Source organism: Nanorana parkeri, unplaced genomic scaffold (genome assembly GCF_000935625.1).
Source record: "Nanorana parkeri isolate BGI_ZX_2015 unplaced genomic scaffold, ASM93562v1 scaffold731, whole genome shotgun sequence".
Classification (NCBI taxonomy): Eukaryota; Metazoa; Chordata; class Amphibia; order Anura; family Dicroglossidae; genus Nanorana; species Nanorana parkeri.
The window spans coordinates 218980-232802 of NW_017306999.1; the positions used below are offsets into that span (position 1 = coordinate 218980).

The 13823-nt window shown below is 46.5% G+C and overlaps 5 non-coding genes across 5 annotated transcripts; 2 read left to right on the forward strand and 3 right to left on the reverse strand.

Annotated features, from left to right (window-relative positions):
- Positions 1-1958: 1958 nt before the first annotated feature.
- TRNAH-GUG lies at positions 1959-2030 on the reverse strand. Its single transcript has one exon. It is a non-coding gene; the product is annotated as a tRNA-His (tRNA).
- A 2611-nt stretch (positions 2031-4641) lies between these two features.
- TRNAH-GUG lies at positions 4642-4713 on the forward strand. The gene has a single exon. It is a non-coding gene; the product is annotated as a tRNA-His (tRNA).
- A 910-nt stretch (positions 4714-5623) lies between these two features.
- Positions 5624-5695, forward strand: TRNAH-GUG. The gene has a single exon. It is a non-coding gene; the product is annotated as a tRNA-His (tRNA).
- A 3329-nt stretch (positions 5696-9024) lies between these two features.
- On the reverse strand, positions 9025-9096 carry TRNAH-GUG. The gene has a single exon. It is a non-coding gene; the product is annotated as a tRNA-His (tRNA).
- A 2870-nt stretch (positions 9097-11966) lies between these two features.
- On the reverse strand, positions 11967-12038 carry TRNAH-GUG. The gene has a single exon. It is a non-coding gene; the product is annotated as a tRNA-His (tRNA).
- Positions 12039-13823: the final 1785 nt, after the last annotated feature.

Sequence of the window (13823 nt, forward strand, 5' to 3'; positions counted from 1 at the left end):
AATAGTAAGCGGCGGTACTGCAACTGAAAGACGGTATTTTGAATAAGAAAAGGGCGAGGATAGCGTGTAGAGAGCGGCGCCCGCAGTAAAGATGGCCGCGAAGGGGCAAGAGGGGCGTGACGCCTGAGTGACGTCAGCAGGGAGGGCGGGTGGCGGGAAAACGTGAAAGGGATTTGTGTGTGGCGCCAAATTAGCTGGTTTGGGATGGGGGGGGAGTGACGATGTGTAATGCACAAATCATAATTTTCAAAGTATGGACGGGGGTCAGTGAAGAAGCATCCTTAGGAGGAGAGAGTAGCAATGTAAGTGAGGTTGGCTGCCTTCTCTGGGAGCAAAATACAAACCTTATGATTTTATTTCTTTTTAAAATAAAAGAAGCAGCGCAGTGATGAGCTCATCTCTCCTTCAAACTAACGCAGACTACTGGTATCTGCAACTCCGGCCCTCAAGCTGTGCTTTAACTACAAATCCCATCCTGCCATTGCCTATGGGAGTCATGCCTGTGGCTGTCAGTCTTGCAATGCTTCATGGGACTTATAGTTCCACAACCTCTGGAGGGCCGGAGTTGCCTACCCCTGCAGTATACGATCACGTCTGTTGGCTGATAGGCGCATATGACCGTCTGTGGGTTCCGGTAACAAAACTAGAGCTGCAGCTAACGATTATTTTCAAAACCGATTATTACGTTCGGTTAATCGGATAAACAATAAAATACATTTAAAAAAATGGCTCCAGTGATGACTACTAGTTTGTATTGAGATTGTAGTCCATCACAGGAGCAAGCTTGGCGCGGTGGAAGTAAAAAAAAAAAAAAAGATAGTGTGGTGTGCAATATAGTGAAATGGAAAGTGTAAAATTATACAGCAATGAATGCAGAATGGCACCGGCTATAGAGGACTACAAAACCCAGCAAAAGCACATTATACAGCACAATGCAGAATACCGCCAGCTATAGAGGAATACAACAAATCCCAGCAATAGTACATAATAGCTGGCGGCATTCTGCATTGCGCTGTATAATGTACTATTGCTGGGTTTTGTAGTCCTCTATAGCTGGTGGTATTTAGCATTGTACCACTTTATAATGTATTATTGCTGGGATTTGTTGTACTCCTCTATAGCTGGTGGTATTCTGCATTGCGCTGTATAATGTATTATTGCTGGGACTTGTAGTCCTCTATACAGCGCAATGCAGAATATCACCAGCTATAGAGGAGTACAACAAATCCCAGCAATACATTATACATACAGTGTATAATGTATTGCTGGGATTTGTATTCCTATGTATAATATACAGCACAATGTACCATCAGCTATAGAGGAATACAAATCCCAGCAATACATTATAGAGCACCATGTGTGGGAAGTGCAGGCTTACCTGAGCAGTCTTCCAGCAACTTGCTTCTGAGATCGGACCTGTCTATCGGCGGCTGTCATCCCCCCACACCTGCTCCTCCTTACTACATCTCCCCGCGTCCCTGTGCCGATCGTGGATGTCGGTGGGCGGTGAGTGTGAGGCGGGGAGGAGGTGCGGCGTGAAGAGCGTGTGTGGAGCGGCGAACAGGGCCAACTGATCGGAAGCCGATTAATCGATTATTGAAAAAGTTGACAACTTTTTCAATAATCGATTATAATCGATTATGTCGATTAGTTGTTGCAGCCCTAAACAAAACCTTTGATGTTCGGTGCTTCTCGTGATGAAAGTTGTAAAAATTTAACTGATGTGACAGGTTCCAGCGGACAGGGATTGTGTCTTGCCCAATATTTCAACTCTAGGGGATTGCTTCATGCTGCTCATATATAGAGTGAGATATACACTGAGCGGCCAGATTATTATGACCACCCCATCAGTACTTGGTTGGGCCGCCTCGTGACTCCACGTGATGATGAAAGGTGATGCGGGGAATCTGACACGATATATATATATATAACCAAAATGGATGAGCGGTACTAAAAGCTGCCGTGACCCGGATTCGAACCGGGGTTGCTGCGGCCACAACACAGAGTACTAACCACTATACGATCACGGCTGATGTAAAGCTCCCTGCTTTTAGCTCTCTAGGACCTTTGACGTTTAGTTGAACACAACCAATAAAGTTGTAAACTTTGAGGGTCTGTTCACACGACGTTCGCTTTCTGTGCTGACCTGATCCGTACGCTCCTGCGCTAAAAATGCCTCCCAATGTATCCCTATGTGTTTTATGGTCTACAGTTCTCACATGCGCAGTCCGTTCAGGTTACGACACAAAAATACTGCATGTCACATTTTGTACGGCCAGGAAATGCAAAACGCGTCAAAAACGCACTGTACTGCAGCTAACATACTGACAGCCCCACGCCCAAAAAAATAAATATTTTTTTATTTTACTGGAACGCGGCAAAACACATAGCACCGCGTCTGCTGATCAGGACCTGAAACTCATGTGAACAGGCCCTGAAGGTAGGTTTTGATTCAGCCAGTAGACCTGTTTAGGTTCAACATCCTTCAGGAACATGACAACACTGTTTCTTCTTTTGTGATATCACTGCTGCGTCCTCACCCTGTGGAGAGGGTTAGCGTTAGATGAATGCTACCTTAGTGTCAGGTCTTCGGGAGCAGGCAGAGATTTGCAGCACACGTGTGCGGGAGATTTCCACGCATGCGCATAGATGCCGCTGGTTTCCGGGACCTTGCAGAGACCTGTGGCATCTGTGCACATGTTGGACACAATGACGGGGTGTCTTACACATGCCCTTTGTACTCTGTACTTTTGTTTTTTGGGGTGTGTGTAGCGTGCACAATGTCCACCACTGGTTATACATGAGGAGCTGAGCCATTAAAGGAGAACTATGGGGTCAGTGTTTTTCCCCATAGTTCTCTTTAGGGTCACGGGAGGACATATACTAGCATCCTCCCGTGACCAAAAGCTCAGTATATAGCGAGCTATTGCCCGCAAAATACTGAGAGCGCCGCAGCCGGGACGGATCCTGACAATACTGTCTTGATCCACACAGCTGCGTGAGTGACAGCTGGCTCTGCCTATCTAGAGGCAGAGCCAGCTGTGCCCGCCCCCTCCCCCGTCCGTTCCTCCACTCAGCGCTGGTGGATCGGAGCGGGGAGGAATCCCTGCAGGGAGCGATAACTGACAGTCACCGCTCACTGCAGGGAGACGGATCCGCTGCATGTTTCTGCTCACTTCCCGATCTATAGAGCTGACCTGTAACAGCTTCTTTGTCACACGTCGGCTCTAACTATGAGGCTGAGTGGAAATCACTCACCTGATAGATCTCCTTTAATGAATAAAGGGACCCCGCATGTGGCTTTAGTTGGCAACATGTATCATTTTTACTAGTCAAATAGGTAAAATAGTGGCCGAGCAACCCTGACTAGTGGCCTCCATCGGGCTTATATGTGTACCAGTCGGCTGTAGATCCTTCAATCGCCTCTGAATTGATGCTGACACTGTCCTTCCTTCTGGAGGGTGGCTACTTTTGTTCCCCATGGTCCCTGTGTGTGTTGTAGAGTAGTCACCGCTCCAAGCTCGCTCCCCTAATGGACTACAATCTCAATACAAACTTGGTAAACTGAACATGAGATAGTAGTCCATCACTGGAGCGAGATTAGAGCGGTGACTACTTTACAACACACACAGGGACAATGGGGAACAGACGTAGCCCCCCTCCAGAATGAACGACAGTGTCAGCACCAATTCAGAGATGATTTGAGGATCTACAGACGAGTGATACACAAATAAGATTCATTGTTGTTCATAGTGAAGGGACTTGAATGTATTTTTAGGATTTAACTCCGGAGTTTAGTGTCACTTTAAACATTATAAACAATATTCACAGCCAGGGCCGGATTTACTCTCCCTGCTGACCCAAGGCCAGGTTCCTCAATGCGCCCCCATACCCGCCAAAATGCCCGCCCCCATAGAGAATGGCAGACTTGCAGGCTGCATACAAAACAAGTGGCGGCTTCCCCGCTGTATATTTAGCTCTGACCAATTCAGAGATGATTTGAGGATCTACAGACGAGTGATACACAAATAAGATTCATTGTTGTTCATAGTGAAGGGACTTGAATGTATTTTTAGGATTTAACTCCGGAGTTTAGTGTCACTTTAAACATTATAAACAATATTCACAGCCAGGGCCGGATTTACTCTCCCTGCTGACCCAAGGCCAGGTTCCTCAATGCGCCCCCATACCCGCCAAAATGCCCGCCCCCATAGAGAATGGCAGACTTGCAGGCTGCATACAAAACAAGTGGCGGCTTCCCCGCTGTATATTTAGCTCTGCCTGCCCAAAGCAGGGCTAAATGTAGAAAACAACCACCTGCCCAGCGCCCGGAACTGCATGTCCCGAGCATCAGGAGATAGGAATTCCACACCCCTGTTGCCCCTCTACTCTTTGCTACCCAGAGGCCGGGCCTTGGTTGGGCTTGTGGGAAATCTGGCCCTGGGCACAGCTAGTTGAGGGTATTAATAGCAGCCTGCAGTTGACATGAAGAGGATGCGCGCGCTAACTTTTTCAGAGAGGAGTGACTAAGTTGCTAAAATGTTGCAGCTTGTTTGCTTTGTTATGGCCTCCACACTTCAAAGGTTCTACTCAAGCCTAAAGACAATAAATAGCAACACACACCCACCACCCAGCCAGCCAGCCGTGATCGTATAGTGGTTAGTACTCTGTGTTGTGGCCGCAGCAACCCCGGTTCGAATCCGGGTCACGGCAGTGTCTTGGGTTATTTTATCAGCACGACCTCTATTTAATTGATTCATTTTGTTACTCATTCCCAGTGGCGTAACAATCACCATAGCGACCCAGGCGGCCGCTATGGGGCCCGGGGCACAGGGGGGCCCGGCCAGGACATTCCTGATGCCCTGTGGGCCAACTGGGTCACTATGGCATTTCACGCTGCTGGCTGTTACTGGCGGCTGCGAAGAGAAATGTGACGCTGTTCAGTTCACTGACAGTGATCTTTGCAGCGGCGCGTTCCTCTCCACAGCCGCTGCTGAGTCAGTGAAAGCCAGCAGCGGCGGTGGAGCAAGCTGGACCCAGCAGTGGAGGAGGAGGCCTGGGGTTGGGATCAGCGGAGGAGGCGGGCAACGGGGAAGGGGGTGGCCCGATGATGGGCGGAGGAGGCGGGGCTCATCACCGACGGAGGAAGAAAAGGAGACGGACAGGTAAGGAGTATGACCAGCCCACCTTAGAGAGTCTATGGTGGGCTCTGCAGGGTCACCCTCAGGTGGGCTGTGTGGGATCTCAATTGGGCTCTGCAAGGGGTGTAACTATAAATCAAAGGGGCCCCATACAAAATTTTGCTATGGGGCCCTGTGATTTCTAGTTACACCCCTGCTCATACCCACATGAAAAGATCCTCACAGTGGTAAATGGGGAAAATAGGAAACTGTTCAAAAGAGAATGATTAAGGCTGAATTTACATTGTTCCTTGTGCACGCAGCATGCAAGGTAAGGTGTGAATAGGCCCAAAGAGCCGATACAGATTTCTACCCATGGGGCCCATAGATATTTCTACTTGACTCGTTCTCTCCAATATTACAAACTCTTTGATTATATGACTAAAACTTCCTTTGGCTTCTACTCAACCAAGAGACAACTGGAAGGTCATCCACCACCACCAGCCGTGATCGTATAGTGGTTAGTACTCTGTGTTGTGGCCGCAGCAACCCCGGTTCGAATCCGGGTCACGGCAATTTTTAATCACTGCTCTTGGCTTAATATTATATAGCCATGGCTAGTATGAAGAGAGTACTAACCACTATACGATCACGGCTGGTGAGGGGTTGAGGTTTCAAACTGTGTGTTGGTTTAAAGGAGAACTATGAGCTCAGGGCTTTTCACTCACCTCATAGTTCTAGCCGACCTGTGACAATGAGACTGTCACAGGTCGGCTCAGTAGATCGGGAGGTGAGCGAACACATACCGGCGTTTGCTCACCTCTCGATCCTGTCACGGCTCTCTGCCGTGACAGGGGAGGGGCTGGATTCCCCCCTCCCCGCTCCGATCTGCCAGCGCTGACTGGTGGAACGGACGGGGGAGGGGGCGGGTACAGCTGGCTCTGCCTCTAGATAGGCAGAGCCAGCTGTCAGTCACGCAGTTGGGCGGATCCCAGCACAATTGTTGGGATCTGCTTTAGTTGCGGCGTCTCAGTATACCGAGAGCAGCAGCTCGCGGTATACTGCGGCGTCTCAGTATACCCCGAGCTACGGCTCACGGTATACTGAGCCTAGGGTGACGGGAGGACGCTAGTTTGTGTCCTCCCGTTACCCTAAGGAGAACTATGGGGAAAAACCCTAACCCAATAGTTCTCCTTTAAGAAAAAAAAAGAGACTTTTGATGTTTGGAGCATCCCACTACAAGGCAAGTTGTAAACACCTAGATGACATGCCAGGTTCCATATTGTCATTCCCATTGGACTGGGTTAGTGTCTTGCCCAATATGTCAGCTTTATGTTTGCCTTATGTCAATCCTATGTAATTAAAGCGTATCTAAACGCAAAGACAAAAATCTAATACATTGCAGGTTATAAATCCATAAATGTGGAGGCCGCATTCATTTTTTTAGGCTTTTTGCTCTTTATTTTCACCTGGTGATCCGGCTGATGCCACATTTGCTTTCATAAGCTGCCCATACACCTTGCGATCATCAGATGAAACTTTTCGTCCTATGATCGAACCGTCGTACGATTTTTGTACGGCGGCCCCCATCCTCCTTTAATTATAAGGTTGGATGAAAAGAAAGCACCTGGACGAATTGCGGTAATCGACCGCACGTATTTTCGTCTGCGCATGTGCAGTGTAGATCGTCCGAATTTTAACGCACGGAAACGCCACCAACCTTGCGAAAATCGTACGATCGACCGAAGTTTTCTAACCTGCTAGTTAGTCAAAAGTCGATCGATTGTACAGTATTTGCGGTTGTACACTGCCCAAAAAACATTACGAATATCGGAGGAAAACGCGATTGCGTAAGGTGTATGGGCACCTACCCAGACCAACTAATCGATAACGAGAATCGACTTTTGACTAACCAGCAGGTCGATCGTATGATTTTCACAAGGTTGGTGGCGTTTCCGTACGTCAAAATTCATACGATCTACACTACACATGCGCAGACGAAAATATGTGCAGTTTGTTAGCGCAATTCGTCCAGGTGCTTTCTTTTAATTACCGCTGATCCAACCTTGCGATAATCGGGGCAGGATGGGGCCGCCGTACAAAAATCGTATGACGGTTCGATCATCGGACGTAAAGTGTCGTCCGATGATCGCAAGGTGTATGGGTAGCTTTAGGGTGACTGGAGGAGCCAGGGAGCAACAGAGCCACCCTTGGACCACTGGACAAAAGAACAAAAAGCTTAAAAGAAGAAAACTAATTCAGCTACTACATTTAAAGTGACACCAAACTCAAGAGTTAAAGTGACATTAAAGGCAAAAAATGTTTCCCCTCCCCCCCATGTAAATGTAAGCACTTACCTCAAATGATGTCTCTTTTTCCGATCTTCCTCTTCTTACCCCATGTTTTCATGTGTCCCTCCAGCGGTGTGACGTCACTCCGATCCAGTGCTGACTGCTCTGTCTCTCCGATCCAGCGGTGTCTGCAGGCGGGTGCACGCGTCCATAGACTTACCTTGCATCTCTGCTCGTCTCCCGGCCGAGAATCTGGAACTGCGCATGCGCCCGCCCCAAGATCCTTTGCGGCCGTACGAGCAGTTCCTGATTCTCGTCGCGGGAGCGAGCAGCGATAACGAGGTAAGTTTAAAAGGATTTTAAGCGTTTTTTTTTTTTTTTTACATTTCTTGCCTATATCTACTGCTTGCTAGCAGTAGATATAGGCAAAAAAAACGGAGGGTTTAGAACCCCTTTAAATCTTACAAATACATTCAATGACCTTCATTTTGAACAACAATGTATCTTATTTGTGTATCACATGGCTGTAGCTCCTCCAATCATCTCTGACACTGTCCTTCCTTCTAGAGGGGGGCTACTATTGTTCCCCATGATCCCTGTGTCTATTTAAAGTAGTCACCGCTCCAAGCTCCCCCCCCCCGGGATGGACTACAATCTCAGGTTTAGTTTACTAATTTGTATTGAGATTGTAGTTCATCCCGGGAGCGAGCATGGAGCGATGACTACATTACAACACACAGGGACCATGGGGAACAAAAGTAGCCCCCCTCCAGAAGGAAGGACAGTGTCAGCACCAATTCAGAGATGATTGGAGGATCTACAGCCGAGTGATACACACATATATATAATTATTACATTAAATACGTATCTGTATTTATTTTATTAATAATCAAATGAATAATTAATTAATAATACATTTTTACATTATTATTAATTAATATTAATAAAATAAATAATTAAGCATATCATGTAATATATAATATATTTCATTTTATAATTCAATGTAGATAAATGTCTTTATTTTTTGCTAAAAGTGCCTGAGTGCTGGATAGGATAGCACTAGGCTGTATGAACATACCACAGACACTTCTCCTCTGGACTGACAAGACGCATTTGCAAACAGGCAAATACAGACACAGGCAGATACTGATCACTCAGAAGTGAGTGATCTGATTGGCTGGTCGCGTGTTTTGCCGCTTTGTGATGCCTTCATTGCATCGCGCGCTGTGATTGGCCGGAGATGAACTTTTTCATCTCACGACGCTGCGCTACGCACGCTGTCGCCGGGCAGAGCGGGGGATCGGAACTCCCTAGACACACTGCAGGCGAAGGACCGCGAGTCGCCGCTCGCCTCTGCGCCGCGCTGCTTCGCCTGCATATGTCACGGCCTTAAACCTCTCGTCCATGGAAAGTCGCACACGTTCCTTGGGCGGCCCGGTACCATTTGATCCACGGACCGGTACCGGTCCGCGGCCCGGGAGTTGGGGACCACTGACTTAAAGGATTGGTAAGCTGCAATATGTTCAATATGTTACATTTTTGTTTTTGAGTTTAGATACACTTTAATATGTGTATATAATAGATAATACAAATGATGAGCGCTGATAAAAAGCTGCCGTGACCCGGATTCGAACCGGGGTTGCTGCGGCCACAACACAGAGTACTAACCACTATACGATCACGGCTGACAATGGTGTTGGCATTTCTAATGTCTTAAATGAGAATTATGGGGTCAGGGCTATTCCCCATAGTTCTCCTTAGGGTAACGATAGGACACAAATTAGCGTTCTCCCGTCACCCTAAGCTCAGTATACTGCGAGCTACAGCTCGCGGTATACTGAGAGGCCGCAGCTGAAGCGGATCCCGACAATTATGTCTGGACCCGCCCAGCTGCGTGAGTGACAGCTGGCTCTGCCTATCTAGAGGCAGAGCCAGCTGTACCCGCCCCCTCCCCCCTACAGTCAGCGCTGGAGGATCGGAGCGGGGAGGGGGGAATCCAGCCCCTCCCCCTGTCACGGCAGAGAGCCATGACAGGATTGAGAAGTGAGCGAACGCCTGTATGTGTTCGCTCACTTACCGATCTATTGAGCCGGCCTGTGACAGTCTCATTGTCACAGGTCGACTAGAACTATGAGGTGAGTGAAAAGCACTCACCTCATAGTTCTCCTTTAAGTCTTTTGTAGAACATGTGAAGTTTGGTTTACCATAGTAAATAAAGTTGTAAAATTGAAGGTAGAATTTGGTAGGGTTTGATTCAGTAGATCTGTTTATGTTCATTTTCTTCATGAGGATCACAACACAGTTTCTTCTGCAGTGAAATCGCTGCTGCGTTGTCACACTGTGGACAGGGTACTTTCAGATCTAAGTGACAAATTAAAGCCTAAATCCAGCCGGCAACTCTTAAGAAGTTGAAACAACATTTTATCTGTCAGAAAATAAGGTTCAATAATGTAAATACAACATTTGACCATTGTAAGCACCCCTGGCTATGTTAGGGCCCATTCACACCAGCCACTGCGCTAAATCGCACAGCAGTTGGTGTGCGGTGCCTGGCACAGTGCTGATGCGCAGATCCCGGCACATCTCACTGTGTACTTTTTTTGTAACTTTATTGAATTGTCACAAGTGACATTTCGTTCAGTTCTACAGACACAGCGGGATGCGAGGCAGTTGTACCGCGTCGCTTCCCGCTGCATTACAAAGAAGTACTGCGTGCCATCCTTTTTTTTAGCACACGCTACTGCATTTCAGCGCAACACGGTGGTGTGAATGGTGTTAATCCGTGACGAGGCAAATTGCCTTTTCTTGCATTAGGGCTGCGCTGCAAAAAATGGCCAGCACAGTCCCAATGCATCTGGTGTGAATGGGCCCTTATAGCTTCTCCATATCCCCATAATGCTCAGTTCTTGGGCATATTGGATGTAAACGTAGAGACAAATGTAATAAAAGCTGTGAAATTAAGGGATCATTCACACAGCATGCACATCCTTGCAGAAACCTGTGCCCTGGAGGGACAGCTACTGCATGTGCGATAATATAGACACCGGCACTCCAAGTAATGAATCAATAGCGTCTATTTATTAACGCATGAAACATAGCACAATGCATCAAAAAACAACGTTTCGGGGTCTCACAGGATCCCCTTCATCAGGCAAAATGAGTGATGCAAACACAAGTGAAACCATATACTGTACATATATAGACACCATACTGTGGAAATGAGCCAATCCCCTCGTCTGCCGTGATCATGTGACGTCCTAATGACATCACAATCCCACCATAGAAAAACAATTGCGGGTGTGGTAATCAGGTGATGAATGCATAGTCTATAACAAGCACCGCCTAGACAGATATGCATGTACAGAGCTACTGCATGTAGCCACTTGTACGAGTCAATTACCGGATGCGGCTGCATGTGGCTACACACTGACCTGAACTTGCACATTCATACAGGTATAGATGCAGACCCTTGGGAGCAGAGAGTTGAGTTGAAAAGGTGGCTGCACGTGGCTATACACACCAGCTGCCCTTCCTAGGTGCAGGTTTCTGCACAGACATTGTATGACTGTGCACATCTGTATGAATGAGGAGGACTACAAAGGAATTCAAACACGATATACTGTCATTATAAGTATTAACCTCTCACAGTTACCACAATACAATGTTTTTCAACATAGTCGGCCTTTTTATCACCATGACAAGCTCTGCTTAAAGGGTTAGTTCACCTTTTCACAAGGTGAACTCACAACACCCTCCACAGCCCCCACTGCATTTAGGTGCTTTGATGACAACCTCCCGCTGCCTACGTCACCAGTGTTATGGGTCGCAGACTTCAAAACTACACTACACAGTGCCAGAGGCTGTGCGGCATCACAATGCTTGCAATGGAGAGCAGTTAATGGTCAATGGGGACACAAAACTGCGCTGACCAATGAGGTTGTAAGAAGCTAAGTGCAGTGAGGACTAGGGGAGCGGGTGTTGTGAGTTAGTAAATTTTTTTGTGACAAGGGGATCTAACCCTTAAGGCATTCCCTTCTGAAAGGGTTAGTATGTATCATATTTTCCTCAATATGTCAAATGCAATTTCCTTTCGCCGAGTGTATTCAATAATAAACAAAAGGCAGTGAATAAAAAGTGCCGTGACCCGGATTCGAACCGGGGTTGCTACGGCCACAACGCAGAGTACTAACCGCTATACGATCACAGCTGGTGGTGGTGGATGACCTTCAAGTTGACTCTTGGGGTAGAAGCCATGGAAGTTTTAGTCATGTAATCTAAGAGTTTGTAAAATTGGAGAGAACGAGTCAAGTAAAAATATCTATGGGCCCCATGGGTAGAAATCTTTATAGGCTCTATGGGCCCATTCACACCTACACATGTGCATTACCTTGCATGGTGCGTCCACAAGGAACAATGTAAATCCAGGCTTAATAATCTCCTTCTGAACAGTTTCCTATGTTCCCCATTTACCATTGTTGGTTTTTTTTCATGTTGGTAGGAGTAACAAAATGAATCAATAATGTAGAGAGGGCGGTGACAAAGAAACCCAAGACACTGCCGTGACCCGGATTCGAACCGGGGTTGCTGCGGCCACAACGCAGAGTACTAACCACTATACGATCACGGCTGGTGGTAGTGGATGACCTTCCAGTTGTCTCTTGGTAGAAGTACCATGGGAGTTTTAATCATATAATCAAATCTTTAGTAAAATATGAGAGGACGATTTCCCTTAAAATCATTCCACTCTAAAAGCGGGGCTGCCCACATGTGTCCGTTTTCCGGCAGTACAACGCATGTTTTTTATTGCATAGAAATGAAATTCAGGAATTTGGCAACAGGCTAGATAATGTCATGCTTAATGAACGCCTTTCCAGTATTTTAGAAGACAAACATAATAAGTTTCTGGGTATCTGGGAACCTTGGCTCAGGTATCGCCACCCTAACATGGATCCAATGGGCTACCGGTGTATCTGACGGGATCGGAACTTTGAAATGGCTCTTGTGTTAGTGGAGGGGCTGGGATGACTCTGTTGGTGATCAAAAGCAATGAATGAAAGTCCGAGGTGGGACCCGCCCCTGCCACCACTATGGGTATGAGGGATACCATTACCCTTCTCCCTATCCCCTCTTGCTCCTTTCTTCTTCCTTTTCCCTTCCCCGCTACCTTAGCCTCTCTTCCCTCTTGGTCTTAACTTCCCTCCCTGGGTTCTCCCTTAAGAGGTGTAAAACCTGTTAACTTTGTTGATACACAACATGTAAATTCCTGCTACATGGGTACGGGCGAGACACCTGCTTGCTCTTAACACTATACATCATAGGATATGATTTTGCATTCATTATGTTTGTATTGTTCCTTGACTAACTCCTATTTTTGGAGCACTGTGAACCCATTACCTGTGTTTACTTTGTTTTAAACAATAAAAATATTGAAACAGAAATTAAAATCAAGCACAAGTCCCATTCAGCTCTATATGCTTGTTCACACGTTGTTCCATACGTATAAGTGTGAACGTGCCCTTAGTGTGTTTCATGTTTACTGCAAGATGTAAACAGGTTCTTTCTATGCTAGCCATAGAGACATTAGAAGTTCTTTGTAGGACACACTTTTCTGTTTTGATGCAGCAAAATGGTTGCATTTTCCTGCATGACAATGCATGTCAAGTAGAAATCTCTATGGGCCCTATGGGTAGAAATCTTTATGTGCCCATTCATACCTACACATGTCCGTTACCTTGCATGCACATGGAACAATGTAAATTCAGCCTGAATCATTCCCTTTTGAATAGTTTTCTATGTTCCCCATTTACCAATGTTAGGTTTTTACATGTGGTTATGAGTAACAAAATTAATCAATAATGTATAGAGGATGCTGACCGTGAAAAAGAGCACACTGCCGTGACCTGGATTCGAACGGGGGTTGCTGCGGCCACAACGCAGAGTACTAACCACTATACGATCACGGCGGGCTGGTGGGTGGGTTGGTGGCTTTTCATTTTTTTTTAGGCTTGAGCAGAACCTTTGAAGTGTGGAGGGTATGACAAAGCAAGTCTTTCATGTTATACTGAGCTACAACATTTTAGGAGTTTAGTCACTTCTCTCTGAAAAAGTTAGCGCACCCATCCTCTTCTTCCTCTTCATATTAACTGCAGGCTGCTATTAATACCCGAGTTGTAAATATTGTTTATAATATTTATAGTGACACTAAACTCAGGAGTTAAATCCTAAAAATTAAACATTAAATTATCTTAACTAATAACAACAATGTATCTTATTTGTGTATCACTCGGCTGTAGATCCTCCAATCATCTCTGAATTGGTGCTGACACTGTCCTTCCTTCTGGAGGGGGGCTACTTTTGTTCCCCGTGGTCCCTGTGTGTGTTGTAAAGTAGTCACCACTCCAAGCTCCCTCCC